Genomic DNA, 18,985 nt, shown 5'->3' with positions numbered 1-18,985 from the left:
CCCTTATGGAGGCACCCAGTAGTGATCCCCCCTATCCAGTGCCCCCTGTAGTGGCCCTTCCTATTATTGCCCCCAGTAGTGGTCCCCCGAGTGCAGTGCCTCTAGTAGTAGGCCCCTTTTATAATGCCCCCAGTGGTAGTCCCCCCCAAGTAGTAGTCCCCAGTAGAGGTTCCCCCTCCCGATTAACTGCCCCCAGTAGTAGCCCCCCCCCAGTAGAGGTCCTCCCAATAATGGTGCCCCCCAGTAGTAGCCACCCCTCCCCCATTGTGCCCCCACCCCCAGTAGAGGTCCCCCAGTAGTAGCTACCCCCCTCCCCCGTTGTGCCCCCAGTAGTGCAGATAGGTTAAAAAAAAATATATATATATATATATATAAAAATATACTTACCTGAATCCACGCTGCTGCTGCTGCTCCGGTCCACGACGCCACTCCCGCTGCTGCCCCCTGCCAGTCCTCCCAGGCTGGCACGCTCAGCATTATGGGACAGACGTCATGACGTCATGACGTCTGTCCCATTACCCACTGCAGGAGCCGGACAGAAGCACGGCTCTTGCAGTGGGTGCTGCAGCAGTCAACGAGAGTCTATCTGACTCTCATTGGCTGCTGTTTAACACACGCATCGTCGCCAGCACTGGCAGCGATGCGTGTGTTATGCACAGCCTGAGCCCGCCTCCTAGCACTATTGGGCAAGCGCTCAGGGGGAGGGAACGGGCTCAGGTGTGCAGCACAGGACCGGCGCTGGAAGCCTAGCGCCGGTCCTGTGTAAATGTGTAGCGCTGACCGCACTCATTCCAGTCGGCGCTACACTGGCTAACTAGGGTGGGTGGGCCGGTACCATGGCCGGCAGCGTCCCCCCGCACCGCCGGTCCAACAGCGCCCAGGGCACGCACCCCGCTCGCCCTGCCCTAGTTACGCCACTGCATGGGGTATAGAAGTAAGGACTCCAGACAGGCAGGTACTCGGTGAAACAGTGTCTTTTTAATGGCAGCAAACACTGCAGCTTAGCATACGTGAGCATAGGCCTGGATACACACAGGATAACAGAAAATAAGCAAATTAACATAAAAGTACCATATATACTCGAGTATAAGCCGAGTTTTTCAGCACATTTTTTGTGCTGAAAAAGCACCTCCTCGGCTTAAACTCGAGTCATGCCAGCATGGTACGCAGCTGAGTAGCGTACCATGCGGGCCGCGGTGCAGACTGTGTCTCTGTGACACAGCTGCACCGTGTGTGTAGCGCTGACTGGATGTAGTTCGGTCAGCACTACACACTGCCAAACACACAGCCGCCGGAGACAGCAGCTGTGTGTTTGTTGTAATCAGCAGCCGATGCTGCTCCCACTGCGGGAGCCATCATGACGACGTCTCTCCCATAATGCAAAGCGGCCAGAGGAGCTGATAGCAGCGGCGGGACCAGGAGCGGGGTTTCAGGTAAGTGTTGTTTTTTATTTTTATTAGGACTACTAGGGGCACTGCCAGGAGGGATTACTTCTGGGGGCACTACCAGGGGGGGATTACTTCTGGGGGCACTACCATAGGGGGATTACTTCTGGGGGCACTACCATAGGTGGATTACTTCTGGGGGGCACTACCGGGGGGGGATTACTTCTGGGGGCACTACCAGGGGGGGATTACTTCTGGGGCACTACCAGGGGGGGATTACTTGTGAGGGCACTACCAGGTGGGGATTACTTCTGGGGGCACTACCAGGGGGGGATTACTACTGGGGACACTACCAGGGGGGGATTACTTCTGGGGGCACTACCAGGGGGGGACTGGGGCACTACCAGGGGGAATTACTTCTGGGGGCACTACCAGGGGGGATTACTACCGGGGGCACTACCAGGGAGAATTACTTCTGGGGGCACTACCAGGGGGGATTACTACTGGGGGCACTACCAGCTGCTGCATTTCCCACCCTAGGCTTATACTCGAGTCAATAAGTTTTCTCACTTTTTTGGGGTAAAATTAGGTACCTCGGCTTATATTCGGGTCAACTTATACTCGAGTATATACGGTAAATGTCCCAGCTTAACAGTCAGCACCTGGCACCCTAATGCTAACCACCACCGGCCTATCACCTGGCCAGCATCAGGAGCAAGGAGCATCAGGTGTGTGAGAGTTTTAAACCCTTCCTGTGATCGAATGATAATTCCAGCTGGATCTGTGTAAATGTGAAAACCTGGAATTCCACACCTTCAATGGTAATGCAAAAGCACAGGTTTCACTCCAGCCTCCCATGGAGTGAGCTGATCCCACAAGAATGTAGGCAATTCAGGTGAGAGACAACCCCTCTCACCGCAATCTACAATATATATAATATATATATATATATATATATATATATATACAGTATAGATATATATTTCAACTTACAGATGGTAGTTACAATTGCTTTTATTTTTAATATTTTTAAACTTTCTTAAAAACTATTAAAATAAATTTTTTCTATACCCCAAAAGAATATAGAGGCTTTAATTTGGTGTAAGACACTTGCTTGCTATAATTTTTCTACTATTAATAAAAAAGGCGACAGCACATGCATACCTTTACCACGTCGTTCTCCATTGGCGTCCATGCTGTGTGGACACGCCCCTGAAACTTCACACCCACTCCATAGAGCCATAGAAGGCCCTACAGGGTGCCCCAATACCCTGTGCCACCATCATTTACTATAGGAAGCATACTGTTACACCCCACCAGGGTATACAGGCTGCTAAATGACAGTTAGAAACTAATTGTTTGGTTCTGTATCTCTCCACAAGCTTTGATAAATCTTGCCCCATGTCACTCTTACAGGCTGCAGTGCTGGAGCTGCTGGTTCCTCCCCTTCTTCCATTAATGTGCCTACAACATACCTCCCAATTGTCCTGCATTCAGCAGGACAGTCCCATTTTCCTGGGACTGTCCTGCTGTCACACCCATGGGACATAGTTTTCCGCGGTGGGGGGGAAGTTAGGGGGAGTCACAAAACACTGCTGTTCATTTCAGAGCAGCTGATAAGCAGAGGTAGAAAAAATGCCACGTGCATGCTTACAGCATCTATGCACTAGTGTAGTGAGAGCCTGTGGGCTGCCCAGCATCTCAGAGAGAGCTGGGCACTCCCCCACAGTGACATAATCAGGGGTGCCACGAGGCTTTGCCCCATTTTTCCGATGCTCTGCCCCTTTGTCATGAAGCTCTGCCCCCTCGATGAGACTTAAAAGTTGGGAGGTTTGCCTACACTGCTGTTGCAATTTCCTTAGCTACTGTTAGAATCTGCAGTTAAGCAGATCATATTGTTTACAGTTTCCAACCTTAGTTGCTACTGAGGCACTGTACTAATTATTGATTCTCATGTCTGTGCACAGCCCAGATGCACACTAGTCTGTCATTAAGGTAGGCTTGCTCTGGTTGGGCCCTGTTTCTGTTAATTTCCAGCCAGCCCTTCACTCCATGCCGGTGATAGAGTTACTCGTGCTTCTGGTTAGTCCTATCTCCTGTTGATCAGTCGAGTTCCAGGTTCCAGTTCTGCTGCATTTGTCCACTGCTGATTGTACCATCCAGGCAGCTCAGTCTGTATTCCACCTGCTCGTGCCGCTTGTGTCATCTAGGTGGCATGGTGCGCTTCCTTGCCCTGAAGCGCTTATCTACATCCGGCGGCTTGCATCAACCAAGCGACGCCAGCTGCATCCCAGCATTGAGGGTATGAAATCCAGTGTACCCATGCCAGTGTCAACCTAGTGACATTGGTTGCAACCCAGCGTCCCAAGTGCGCAGTCCAGCGCACCAGCACTAGTGTCAACCCGGCGGCACTGGTCGCAACTCAGCATCCTAAGTGTGCAATCCGGCGCACCACCGTCAGTGTTAACCCGGCGACACTGGTAACATCTCCACATCTGTGTGCACACTTAATCAGAGACTCACAGCCCAAAGGGCTGCATCTTACCCTCGGCCCTCAGGCTGCAACTCGCCAAGGCCGACCAGCCCTCAAGGATGCTTCCACAGCCCAAAGGCTGCATGACATCCTTAGCCAATTGGGGATGACTAGTTAATGCTAATCAGCCCTCAAGGCTGTCCTCAGATTTTATCCTGCCTGATATGCACTGGCTTTCTAACATCATCACCGGCCCAAAAAAAGAGTCTATTACAGGTTAAGTTATGGAGCCCGGCCAAAATCCGGCACAAATCCTGGCAGCCCAGATCCAGGTGCTTACCAAAAAGGTACAGGAACTCTCTATTAAAGTTGAGGAGAGGCACACAGGCACGCCTGCGTTTGCATCTCCACTCCCCCTTTTTTACTGGACTGCCCCTGTTACCACCCACAAACGGCCACTCCTATCACTCACTTTGCTGGGCTGGCTTTGCTGTGCGAGCGAGGGATCAGCGAACACACTGTGTAGTTTGCGCACGCGCACTGCGATGCATACGCATGCGCAGATTAGCAACCGTCGGCAATAGCGAGCGCACTGCGGATAGCATCCGGGTATGAATCAGGTCCTCTGTCCCATCAAGTCGGGAAACAACAAGGTCTAGATGTTTGCGGAGAGTTACATATGGGCCTTGCATCCATCTCTCCAAAAAATTCAGTCTTCCTGACCTTGCTCAAATCTTCAGATGGCCAGGTTTCTGTCTCTGCCTTCATCGACAGTGAGGCCGCAGAAAATTTTATGGACCTTGCATTCTTCGAGACTCTGGGTCTACTTCCTAAACCTCTGGATAACCGGGTCGCTGTTGTTGGCTTGGATGGGAAGAGTCTTTTAGTTCCTATTACCCTCCGGACACCGCCTATACAGTTGACCGTGGGTGCTCTGCATCATGAAGAGCTTTCGTTTCTTCTCCTCCAGTGTCTGATGGCTCCAGTTGTATTAGGATTACCATGGCTGAAGAGGCACAGCCCAATTATCCACTGGCTGACTGGGGAGATTCTCCAGTGGGGTTCTTCTTGTTTGCCTCATTGTTTGTCTCGTCCAGTTCATCTGGCCACAGTCATTTCAGCAGACACTCCTAAGATTTCTGCTCCCTACTGTAATCTGGCAGAGGTTTTCTCTAAGAAAAAACTGATGTTCTACCACCTCATTGCCTCTTTGATTGTGCCATCAACCTGCTACCAGATGCCAGACTTCCTCTTCCTAAGGGTAGGCTGTATGCCTTGTCAGTTCCTGAGGACAAGGCTATGCAGGAATACATCCAAGATGCTCTAGAGAAGGGGTTCATCTGGCCATCTAAATCTCCTGTAGGTGCCGGTTTCGTCTTCGTCCAAAAGAAGGATGAGTCCCTCCGGCCCTGCATTGACTTTCGTGGCCTCAATAAAATAACAGTGAAAAATGTCTGTGCTAGGAACAAGACCCTTCGTACTGCACCTGCAGGTCTGTTGTGTCCATTACCAACTCCCCTTAAACCATGGACACATATCGCAATGGACTTTGTGGTGGATCTTCCATCTTCTGCTCACTGTACAGTTATCTGGACCATTGTCGACAGATTTTCAAAGATGGTGCATTTCGTTCCTCTCGGCAAACTACCCTCAGCCAAAGAACTCGCAGTCCTTTTTGTTCAGCATGTCTTTAGAACACATGGACTTCCTTTAGACATTGTCTGTGACCACAGTACCCAGTTTGTGGCTAGGTTCTGGAGGTGCTTTTGTGCGGATCTGGGCATCAAGATCAGTCTGTCATCGTGCTATCATCCGCACTCTAATGGGCAGACGGAGCGGGCAAATCAATCTCAGGAGCAGAATCTCTGTTGCTTCATTGTCAAATGTCAGAACAACTGGGTGTCTCTCTTGCCATTTGCTGAGTTCGCCTACAACAATTCTAGCCATTCTATATCCTCAGTATCTCCGTTCTTCTGCAACTTCGGGATTCATCCCAGGAGCAATTCTTTTGAGATTTCTTCAAACGCAGTTCCTTCTTTTTCATCTGTTTCCAGATTACGGTCTGTCTGGAGGAAAGTACATCAGTCTCTTCTGCAGGCATCTGGTCATTCCAAGGTCTGGGCAGACAGGCACCATAGGCCTTACAGTCTGAAGGTGGGAGATTTGGTTTGGCTGTCCACCAAGAACATCAATCTGCACCAAAGATCACAAGAGTTAGGACTCAAATTCATTGGACCATTCAAAATCATTGCTCAAATAAATCCTGTGGCTTTCCGTTTAAAATTGCCCTGGTCTCTCAGGATCAATAACACTTTCCACTGGTCTCTTTTGAAACCATTTCTCCTTTCCACCAGGTATTCCCTCAGACATTCAATCAGACCACCACCAGTTCTTGTTCAGGGATGATGAGAGTTTGTCGTGGAAAAGATACTGGACTCTAGAATTTCCAGAGGCTGTCTCCAGTTTCTTGTACACTGGAAAGGATACGGACCGGAGGAGCGCTCCTGGATTCTGGAAAGGTCATTGCATGCTCCTGCCCTGAAGAGAAGATTCTTCTTAAACTTTCCAGCCAAACCAGGGTTTAGGGTTCCTTAACCCCTCGTCAAGGGGGGGGGGTACTGTTAGGATCTGCAGTTAAGCAGATCATATTGTTTGCATTTTTTAGCCTTAGTTGCTACTGAGGCACTGTACTAATTATTGATTCTTCTGTCTGTGCACAGCCCAGGTGCACACTAGTCTGTCATTAAGGGAGGCTTGCTCTGGTTGGGCCCTGTTTCTGTTAAATTCCAGCCAGCTCTTCACTCCATGCCAGTGATAGAGTTACTCGTGCTTCTGGTTAGAACTGTCTCCTGTTGATCAGGTTCCAGGTTACCAGTTCTGCTGCATTTGTCCACTGCCATTTGTTCCATCCAGGGATTCAGTCTGTATTCCACCTGCTCATGCCGCTTGTGTCATCCAGGCAGCACGGTGCGCTTCCTTGCCCTGAAGTGCTTATCTACATCCGGCAGCTCGTGTCAACACGGCGACGCCAGCTGCTTCCCTGCATTAAGGGTATGCAATCCAGTGTACCCACGCCAGTGCCAACCCAGCGACATTGGTTGCAACCCAGCATCCCAAATGTGCAGTCCGGTGCACAGCCGCCAGTGTCAACCTGGCAGCACTGGTCACAACTCAGCGTCCTAAGTGTGCAATCCAGCACACCACAGCCAGAGTCGACACTGGTAACATCTCCATGTCTGTGTGCACACTTAATCAGAGACTCACAGCCCAAAGGGCTGCATCTTACCTTCGGCTCTCAGGTCGCAACTAGCCAAGGCTGATCAGCCCTCAAGGCTGCTTTCACAGTTCAAAGGCTGCATCTTACCCTCGGCCCTCATCCTGCAACTAGCCAAGGCAACCAGCCCTCAAGGCTGCTTCAACAGCCCAAAGGCTGCATCACATCCTTAGCCCACTGGCCACGACTAGCAAAGGCAAACCAGCCCTCAAGGCTGCTTCAACAGCCCAAAGGCTGCATCACATCCTTAGCCCATTGGTCACGACTAGTTAATGCTAATCAGCCCTCAAGGCTGTCCTCAGACTTTATCCTGCCTGATATACTCTGGCTTTCTAACAGCTCCAGTGAGAGCCACTGGTCCCTGCATGTGCACAACCCACCACCACGACTTGAAGAACTACTGATGTCCTTGGCCTTAACACAGCTTGACTACATGACACAGATGTCGATGTCCCACATCCTATCTCCTCTCCTTTCCTCTCCACTCTGTGCCTTCCTTCCATCTCTCTGCTTGCTCTGCATATTATTATTATTACATTTTATTTATAGGGTGCCACAAGTGGTTTGCAGTGCCGTACATACAGTAAAGGGTACACAGAACATTACAATACAGTAACCAAATTATAAACAGAGCACAAGTAACAATTAGCAACACAATTCTCCATACACAATACAGCTGGGAAGGTAAAGGCTGTCATAGAAGTGCTAGAGAAGAAGGCTGTGAGACAGGGGGGAGGAGGATCCTGCTCCTAGGAGCTTACAATCTAGGGGAGTGGGGAGACAGACAGATGACATGAGGCATGAGTGTGTAGAGGGGGACCTGAGTGCAGGAATTAGGCAAGGTAGAGATGGCTGAGGCAGGAGGGACAGAGACTTGGTACCACAGTTATGTAGTGGAAGGGTATGCTTTGATGAACAGGTGGGTTTTCAGTGCACGTTTGAAGTTCTGCAAGGTTGGGGAGAGCCTGATCGAGCGAGGGAGCTCATTCAAGTGAAGGGGGGCTGCACAGGCAAATTCTAGTATAAATTTATAAACATATATATATATATATATATATATATATATACATTTACACATACATTTTCACAGGGTCGAGAAGTTTTGTTTTTTCTTCCATCTGTTCCTTTCCATACCCAACCCTCGTCCCCTGTACAGTACTTAATGTGTAAACAGCAGCGACTGTGGGGACCGGGTAGGACCTAGCTTCTTGCAGAGATGTGGATAGCTTTCAGATTGGGCATATTCTTCTCTATGTTGTTCCTATCCATAGTGGTGGACCCATTATCAGTAAATATATATATATATATATATATATATATATATAGGGGTATCTCCAGAAGACAGAAGAGGGCTATCTGGGGAGACAGAAGGGTGCTGGCTGGGGAGACAGAAGGGTGCTGGCTGGGAAGAAATAAGGTTGTTGGCTGGAGAGACTGAAGGGTGCTGGCTAAAGAGACGGAAGGGAAGGGCTGGAGAGATAGAAGGGAGCTGGCTGGAGAGACAGAAGGGTGCTGGCTGGAGAGACGGAAGGGTGCTGGCTGGATAGACAGAAAGGACAGGAGGGTGCTGGCTGGAAAGACAGAAGGAGACTGGCTGGAGAGACAAAATGCTGCTGTTTGGTGAGACAAGGCTGCTGGCTGGAAAGACATAAGGGTGCTGTCTGGGGAGACAGAAGGAGGCTGGAGAGACAGAAGGGTGCTGGCTGGAGAGACAAGGGTGCTGGCTGGAGAAACCCCAGCACCCTTCTGTCTCTTCAGCCAGCACCCTTCTTTCTCTCCAGCCCCCTTCTGTCTCCCCAGCCAGCACCCTTTTGTCTCCCCAGCCAGTACCTTTGTTTTTCTCCAGCAAGCACCCATCTATCTCTACAGCCTGCACCCTTCTGTCTCTCCAGACAGCAGCCATCTGTCTTTTCAGCCCTTTTGTCACCCCAGCCAGCACCCTTTGTCTCTCCAGCCTGCACCCTTCTGTCTCTTCAGCCTGCACCCTTCTGTCTCTCCAGCTTGCACCCTTCTGTCTCTCCAGCCTGCACCTTTCTGTCTCTCCAGCCAGCTCCTTTCTATCTCCCCAGACAGCACCCTTCTGTCTCTCCAGCCAGTGCACATTTGTCTCCCCAGCCAGCACTCTTGTCTCTCCAGCCAGTACCCTTCTGTATCTCCAGCCTCCAACCTTGTCTCTCCAGCCAGCACCCTTATTTCTCTCCAGCCAGCACCCTTCTGTCTCTCCAGCCAGCACCCTTCTGTCTCTCCAGCTAGCACCCTCCTGTCTCTTCTGTCTCTCCAGCATGCACCTTTCTGTCTCTCCAGCCTGCACCCCTGTTTCTTCAGCCAACACCTTCTGTCTCCCCAGCCAATAGCCCTTTGTCTCTCCAGCCAGCCCCCTTCTGTCTCTCCAGCCTGCACCCTTCTGTTTCTCCAGCTAGCACACTTCTGTCTCTCCAGACAGCACCCTTCTGTCTTTCCAGCCCCCTTCTGTCTCTCCAGACAGCACCTTCTGTTTCCCCAAGCAGCACCCTTCTATCTCCATAGCCATCACCCTTCTATCTCTCCAGCCAGCAGATTTTTGTGTCCAGCCAGCACCCTTCTGTCTTTCCAGCCAGCATCTTTCTGTCTCTCCAGCCCCCTTCTGTCTCCTCAACCAGCTCCCTTCTGTCTCTCCAGCAGGCACCCTTCCATCTCTCCAGTCAGCACCCTTGCATCTCTCCAGCCAGCTCCATTCCATCTTTAGCCAGCTCCCTTCTATCTCTTTAGCCAGCACCCTTTTGACTCTTTAGCCAGCACCCATCTAATATTTTGAAGGTTGCAACTTTAGTCACAGTTTTGTGACAGTGACCACAACCTGCAACTAAAGCCACAATGGCCCTCATTCAGAGCCGTACGCTCTGAGCAGAGCGCACGCTCTGAATGAGGGCCGGGCTCCATTTTCATGGAGCGTCCTCCTGGACGCTCGTATAGCTGTGGGTCACCACCCACAGGCTATACGAGCGTGCTTTGTGATGGCCGCGATGGTCGAGACCATCGCGACCATCGAAATTGCGAGCCGGAGCCTGCGGTTGAGGTTTTCAACCGGAGTGGCTCTATCAGAGCCAAAATCACTCCCACTGACATCACTAGTGATGTCAGTGGGCCGGCTTCTGACGGGAGGCGTTCCCGTGGGAACGCCCCCGGCACGCCCACCAAAGGGGGCGTGCTGTCAATCAACATTGACAGCACGCCCCCTTTGATCGGACACAACGAGCGAAGGACTTTCCTTCGCTCGTCGCGTCTGGCGCATGCGCACGACGGAGCTCCCTCCGTCGTGCGCATGCTCAGTCCATAACATCGACCCACTTGCGAGCGGACAGCCGCTCGCGAGTGGGTCTGAATCAGGTCCAATGTCCCTATTCCTAATTCAAACCCTAAACCTAACTCTAAACCTAATGTCTGCATTTTGCAAAATGGCAGCATTTTACTTGTCGTCATTTATGATGTCTACATTGTGTGCATTTTGCAATTGATGACATGTCAACAATGTCAACTTCATAACTGTCAACATTATGACTGTCGACATGCATCCCCAAACACCTTTGATAATTAATTTTTTTACCACAATATAAGCAAATGCTAATTTTTCCCATTCTTACCTATTAAATTAATTTACTTTAGTAAATTTATATTTACTTGATTAGAAAAAGCATTTTCCAGATACAGAATAAGTTTACCTTTGAGTGATGTAAGATCTAGAGAGTATTGTTGCATAAATTCACAGTAAATATACAGTACAGTGCACACTTTCTCACAGACATAACATAACTAATATACTCTTTTGTGACAAGGACTAACTTTTATACGCAAGCCCAGGTACAGGAGGCATGGACATGCCTCCTAAAAATTTTTTTAAAAATACTATATGTCCCGGTACACAGGGGGCACCAGCGGTTGGACGGAAGGATCGGGGGTGATCAAGGTGATCACCCCCTGTAACACAGCCATACCCACATAATAATGGTGCGCAAGTGCAGAACCAGTCAGCTGTACATGGCCAAGGTACAGTGGTAACTGCCACCTCTGAGACTGACCGTCCGCTTTACTGCTTCTACCTGTTCTGACTGCTGGTCTTCCTGGAGGTCTGCTGCGAGGAGGCCGAGGAGGGGTTGGGCACTGATGGCTGCACAGGGTACCATTTGTCCCCCTTAGCAGCTAACTTGGGCCTCTCCGAACAAACCTGGGCCTGGGTAATTAGAACCTGTTCCCACTCTCTGCACCTATAGCAGCAATGTGATTGGGAAAACTTTTACTTTCATTTGTAGCCAGATGACTTCTGACAGAAAAAAACCTTCTGAACATAAAAGAAACTGGGGCTTGAGGAAAAGGGCAGATAGTGGTAAGGTTATGTACAGGGGTTAAAGTTGGGTGGAACTGCGTTCCGTCATTCCGCCTCCTCCCGCCCATATTCCCCAGCCAGTCAAGGCGCCGGGCTGGAGAGGTGCCGAGCGCCCGCTGAGATTTTGTTACTAGCAGATACTAGCCTCCCCATAGATGTTTGGTATTTCCCCATTGGGATAGCGGCAGAGGGAAAGAGACCGATAGAGATAGATAAATGAGGGGAGAGAGAGTTTGAGATGGGCAAAAGAGTGAGGGGGAAATAAAGTGAAAGAGAAGGTGCAGAGAGAGAGAGCGAGAGCGAGAGAGACACAAGGACTGGGTAAAAGAGACAGACGGAGAGAAATAGTAAAAATAGTATATAAATGAGAAGATGATGTATAAAGAAATCATTCTCTGCAATGCATGGAAGCCTGATACTCCCAGTCCAGTTACCCAAACTTTTATAAGGTTAAATTGCCAGCCTTTGTATTAGTTTATTAAAAATGCCTTCTATGCCATCTGTCAAAACAGAAGTTCAAATCTACCAATTGCTCTCTGGCTGTCAGGCCATTAAGTAATTACAATTGCAGGTGGAGAGGCGGGAAAGGACTGGAGGCAGACAGCGAGGCAGGTGAGTAGGTGGGTGAGGACAGGAGTTGGGCGAATTGATGAGTAAGGAGGCATGCTAGTAAGTGGTATACGACTGGAGGTGGGCGAGGACAAGATGCAGGTGAGACAAGTACAGATGTGTCCACATACATTTATCCTCCTTGTGCTACAAGTCACGTTACACAACGCGTGATTGCTGTTAGACTCTGTAGCATCAAGCATTTTTTCAAGGGATTTTTTACCTTCAAATGCATCTTATTCACACAGGGATGCGAATGAGAAATGCTACGTTACCATGTCAGCGGCTGTGACACTGTAACATAGCATTTTGCATGCAGATACACCCTCAGTTACACACAGAACATATGCATGCTGCATATCATTTTAATCATCAGAAGCTGCTTGTGCATGCTATTCCCAATGGCATGCAAATAAGACGCATCTGAAGTTAAAAAGTCGCACGAAAAGACGCTCTACGCTACCAAGTCACATCACAGCATGGCGTGAATAGGACTGTTTAACGCGTACGGAAGCTAAATGTATAAAGACACATCTAGGTCAGGAGTGGACTGGAGACAGTGAGGAGGTGTGTGAGTAGGTGGGAAACTACTAGACGGGAGCAGGGAGACGGGTGATGAGGCGTGCTGTTAGGCAGGAGAGGACTGGAAGCAGGCGAGGAGGTAGGCAGGAGAGGACTTGATGGGGCAGGGAGATGGGCAAGGAGGAGTGCTGGTAGGCAGGAGAGGACTGAAGTTAAGCATCTGGGTGAGGAGTTGAGCTTAATGTAAATGGAGTTAAATGTAAAGTAGTTAATGTAAAGTAAAAAAAAGTAACTGAGGCTAATAATTATTAACAGTTATTGTTATTATAATAAACTGGTGACAACCCTACTTCCCTTTTAGTTTCTCACCCTCTCACCCCTCTTTTCTGTCTTCCTCTGCTCCCCTATTTCTTCTCATTTTACTTTGTGTGTCAAAGCTGCAGACAGGGATCCTCCCTTGTAGCTCATTTCCTCACTAGTAGGCTAATGCCAGTGACATCTCTCCCCCCACCAGTGGCGTTCCTCCCCGCATGGCACCAGGAAGGGGGCGTGGCTTCACATGTAGGGTGTGTTGCCACGTGGTAGGGGGCGTGGGCTTGAGGCCAAACCCCCGTTATCCCGTGTTACTTACCGTCTCTGCTGTCAGGATCTAGAGCGGGCGCTTAGATGTGACAGTGCAGAGGAGGAGGCGATCAGGGAGCCCTGGCTGCCAAAAGCAGAAAGCAGTACACACGGAGCCCACGCCGACAGTCTATCATCATTTAAACAGCTGCCTGGGTCAGACTCCAAGTGCACCGCAACCAGTGCCCTCTGATCTGGTCAGCGCCTGGAGCTCCAGCTCCAAAGGAGCCACCCTTCCCTATGCCCCTGGTCATGAGTTCAATTCTGACCAACATCCTAGCTATGACCAGTTTGTATGCTCTTACCGTGTTTACTCCAGATGCTTCAAGTTCCTCCAAGAGTCCAAAATCTTACTGATAGGTTCATTGGCTGTTATCTGAAATGGGTTCTATCAGTGTGCATTAGAGAATTTAGACTATAAACTCCAATGGGTTAGGGACTAATGTGAATGATAAATTGCGAATGATATTGCGAATGCAATAGCAATTAAGCACTCAGTTCAACTGCCATAGTATGCTATTCCATTGCGATCGCAATGCCCTCGAAGCATAACATAAGGATGCCAACCTTACCTTACACACATCCGTAATGTTTAGCAAGACTGCAAAACCATCGGTACAATCCAGTACCATCGCAGCCTCACGCACACTTGCACAAGCCCTGACCTTACTCAGAAATTGTTAACAACCACGCACGCTATCAGGCCTCAGGCTGCCTAGGCCATCGCAGTGGATAATTTATGCATGCCCCTGCAAAGCACTGCCACGCCTGCATTTGCCCGACCACCCTCCCATTACCACCCACAAACGGCACTTCCTGTCATTCACTCTGCGATGGGTCTGCGTAATCATTGTGATTGTAGTCCCAATCGCAATGGCTAATTTCGTGCATGCGCACTGTGATGCATATCAGTGGCAAACGCAGGATTTCTAGAGGTGGGTTTCCATATGCTACAGTTTATAGTGTGGCCAACCCATTGAGTGGGCATAATGAGCACTTATAGTCTAGTCTGGTGTGCTAATAGTGTGCTCAGTTCCACACAGTTCTTATACTGCATGTTGTGGTCACAGTTCTAGTAAAATCATATTATACAATATAGCTATTGTGGTCATGATTTCAGCCGCTGGACTGAAGGGAGGGGAAGAGGGGGTTCTGGGCAACTTGAACCCCCCTGGTGTTTGCCTATGCATCAGACAGCACCTGCAACTCCAGTGAGTCAGGTGTTGAGCAATAGCAACTTACTCTCCTTATCATTAGACACATTAGAAGTTACCCGTCCATTTGTGTGATTGCAAATAGAAGAACAAGAAAATAAACGTTCTAAACATTTATAGATATTTTTAGAATTAATTTTCAATATATAGAAATGGTAGAGCTGGCAGCTACAGACAGGCAATGGAAAAAGTAGGTGTCCTATAACAGCGCACAGCAGGGATATGAGGATCCTGTCAAATTGATACGTGAAGACTATAGTGTCAAATATACCTTGGTATGAAACACAGATCATCAACTAGCTTGCTATTCATGGGCCCAGTAGCAGATATAAATGCATGTTTTGTATCCTGATTTTCAGAGGCAAAGAGGACTCACAACCCTCCCATCTTTATTGAATAGTAAAAAATCAGTATAGATTTACAATATTTGTGTTCCAGCCATGATTAGCTGTCAGCACACACAAAGATCCCTAACAAACCAATAAAACTGCAAAGTGTATGTGACTGGAATATATGTACTGAAGTCTTGTCTGTATACAGCAATGGTTAATGCTGCTATTCTGCATTTAGGGATACTAGATTTTCTTACATTTCTCACCAGGCTGATGAAGTGTCTGCGCAGTGAATCTGGTTTTGTATTGTGTTGATGTGAAGGATGGACCCTGTAACAATAAGACAAATGCAATGTGAAAAGCTGAGAGTTTGCAGATTCTGACCATACAATATATCCTGTTAATAAGAAGTCCTGTTATTAACAGGACATATTGTACGCACAGGATCTGCAAACTGAGCCGGACAGGGGAAAGATGAAAGTGTAAGTGGGGCAGGCAGCGCAGTGGAGGAGGGAGTCCATGCGCTTCAGCTGAGGAAGGAGAGGAGGCAGCAGCCTCATTACAGCAAATGACATGTCATGTGACTGTCAGTGCGGTGATCACCAGCCTGCCCCGGACCAGGTAGCTGGGGTAAAGTGCTGTGCTAGTGGCGGCTGTGGCTGGTAATATCCGCTGCCTCCGCCAATATCATATAGATGAAGGATGCCTCTTTCAGAGACGTCCTTCACCGGCCCAGTGTACGGCGATGGATCGGTGGGCAGGGGGGGGTTTCTAGTTACTTGGAAACCCCCCCTGCGTGCGCGCCTAAATATGCATGCGCAATACGCAACAATCGACTGTTTGCGTGCATAAATCGCAGTTGCATACGATGGTGAATCAGGCACAGTGCTACTTCGCATCAATTAATAATTATAAATATATTATTATGGTGATCGACAGCTTGCCCATTTTGCAGGCGTGGCGGGGTGGTGGTTTCACAAACGGAGGCATTCCTTATGGAACGCCTGCCATTTTGTGGGCAGCCGCACTGACATCAGCAGTGATGTTAGTGGGGAGCTTCCTGCTCGATCAGAGCAGGAAGCTCCCTGGGGCTTGCAGTTGCCGAGAACCAACCTTAGGTCTCGTCGCAAGCCCCGATGGTCACGATGGTCTTCACCATCGCGACCATCAACCTGGTCGGTCGCTAAAGATGTGGTTGTTAACCCACAGCTTAGCTAGCGACCAGGAGGCTGCACTTGAAAAGACAAGCAGCCGCCCTCATTCAGAGCGAGCGCTCGCTTCTTGCGACCGCCTCTGAATGAGGGCCAGAGTCCTGATCTCAACAACATCAAGTCTGTCTGGGATTACATGAAGATACAGAAGGATTTGAGCAAACCTACATCAATAGAAGATCTGTGGTTAGTTCTCCAAGATCTTTGGAACAACCTCTGCCGAGTTCCTTCAAAAACTATGTGCAAGTGTACCTAGAAGAATTAATGCTGTTTTGAAGGAAAAGGGTGGTCACACCAAATATTGATTTGATTTCAATTTCTCTTCTGTTCAATCGCTGTGCATTTTGTTAATTGATAAAAATAAACTGTTAACTATTTTTTACACACCTGCCTAAAACTCTTGCACAGTAGTGTGTGTAATTTGCCAGTAATTTTAGACGATATGGTCATTGAGGAGGTGGATTCCTTTAAATTTTTGGGAGTTCATATCTCAAAAGATCTGACCAGGTCTTTAAACTGCCCTTTTGTAATTAAAAAGGCGCAGCAACGCCTTTTTTTTCTGCAAAGGCTAAAGCTGCTTGTCTGAGTACGGAGACGCTCCTACGTTTTCATTGTTGTATAATAGAGAGTGTCCTGACTTATGGGATTATCACATGGTTTGGAAATTGCTCTGCTGTTGCTTGGGGTGCTCTTGAACGTGTGGTTTAGACCGCAAGTAAAATAGTAGGTGGAAAATTGCCCAAAATTCAAGTTCTCTATGAGAATAGAGTACTAAAGCGAACTAGAAACATCTTAGCTGATCTTAGTCATCCCAACGACATGGTTTTTGAAAGGTTACCATCAAATGTTCACTTTAGGAGTGTGCGTGTGGTACCCCTAGAGTGTTGCTGTCCAGTTGATAAAAAAATGCAGTTAAAATATGTTAATCCATATATGTACACTAAACTGAACATATATATATAAATGCCTTGTATTTTAATGACAGGCTAGTTTGATGTATTTATATGGGTAGAAGCTGAAGGCTACCGATATATATATAGTCATGTTGTTTTATTTATAAAAAAATTCAAGCACTGTTTGCTATGTACTTACAGTGCCTCATGATATATATACCGTATATTTGAACATGTTAACCCCCTCAAGGGGAGCAAATGGAGCCGGCTTCCCTTGCTGGACACTGAGACTGATGGGCACGCGCTAGGGACAGCCTATGTAGCCACTGCACGGAGGGGGAAAAAGAGAGCCCATAGAGGGCTATTTACGGAGCAGCAGAGTGGCGCGAGCGGTCGGCGGGAAGTTGACCCGCGCACGACCATTGGTATATAAAAAGATACCCGCGGGGACTGCCGGGTAGTGTGTACCTGAGGTAAGTCAGTGCGGGAGAAGCCCTGCGCTTACCAATGAGAGTGAGGGGTTAACGGGACTCACCGGGAGCTTCAGTGTTGATCCGCGGCCCTCTGGGTGCTGAGGGCTGTGACCGGAGCTACCGAGCGGCAAGTGGGCACTGTTGGAGGAAGTCGCGTCAGCCGGGGGCCGCCTCTGAGCCTGCCCTGCTGAGAGACTGACAGCCGGGGTGCGGAGAGGTCTGCTGTGGGGGCGTTGAAAGGCGGAAGCGGCCTCAGCAGCGGGGCCGTCCTGTTTCCTTCCCCTACCCATTGACTGGCAGCCCGTCTAGAGAGTGTTGGGGGCTGAGGTGCGGCTTCACAGGACGGAGGCAAGACGGAGGCGGAGCAGTGAGTAACTAATCCAGCCCCCGTTATTGTAACTTTCACCCACCTGTTAAAGTCAGTTTCCCAGCATCCAGTAACAGTAGCAGAGGAAAATTTATAGACTTAAGTGCAGCAGTGCAAACGAGCTACATAGTTCCGTAAGAAAGCCAAGTTAATTGATCACGAAAGTGGCACAGTTTATGTGAGGAGGCAGTTTGAATAAAGGTCCATCAACAGCTTGCAATCTATCTCTTCAAGTGATATTTACCGCAAAGCATAAGTTTATATTGTAACCATTTACAAAGGATCAGAGTGCACAAGAAAGCCAGTAGTGTATTCTTCACCTACTGCTTGTGTCCCTGCAAAATACCCTGTCCATATAACCGAGTGGTATCTGTAAAGAACATTAAGACCAATGAACTATGATAAGTGTAGCTAGGGGAGTGTGCTACCGTTAACCCTAATAGAGCCTACTCAGCTACCCGCCAGCTGCTTCTAAAGAGAAATACTGTAGGGTTGTGCTGAACCTAATTTTCTAGTCAGCTAACAACATCATTCTAAAGAGCAGGCAGAGAGGATTACAATTTGAACTTCATGATAAATGAACTTTACCCGTTTAGGACACAACTGTACAGGATTTTACATAAGTAAAGGATATTTTGACTCTTTCCTCACAAATTAGCCAGCAACCCGGGCAACGTAAAATTATTAACTACTAAACAGATAACCTATTGCATGCAAGGGTAGAATTAGAGACTGAGATCTGCTGTATTTGCTTGGTGCACCAAGTAGCTGATAGTCATAATTCTTCATTTAAGCTAAAGTATACGTAAGTGTGGTGATATGCTTGTTTGTGTTTAACCCATTACTCCCATAGGTGGGTCGAGTATCCTGTGTTCCAGATTAATAAATATAACACGGACCGGAGTATATTTCATTCTCTCAGAAAAGTGTCCATTACATTGTTATTGAAATGTTTTAACGTAATGTATTGTATCTTATTGTTGCCATTATCTGTTCCATCGTATCCATTTGCCCTTGTTTGAGAATTTGAGAATAAATTTGCTTTAAAACTGAAAAGTGAGCCAATATCTTGAGAGTCGGAGCCTTACTACCATTGAACGGAACTACCAACAAGCTGGTAAGCAAATTGATTGAAAGAAAACGCATCACACTACGCAACTTCAGTTTTAACATTTTAAGTGTTTATTACATGCGTACGCGTACAAAGCGGTTATGGAACAGTTTTTTTCCAGTAGCTGTCCGTCGGTTAAA

The sequence above is a fragment of the Taudactylus pleione genome, unplaced genomic scaffold (assembly GCF_031769625.1).
Source record: "Taudactylus pleione unplaced genomic scaffold, aTauple2 ptg000959l, whole genome shotgun sequence".
In the NCBI taxonomy this organism is placed as follows: domain Eukaryota; kingdom Metazoa; phylum Chordata; class Amphibia; order Anura; family Myobatrachidae; genus Taudactylus; species Taudactylus pleione.
This window is presented reverse-complemented; position numbering follows the sequence as displayed.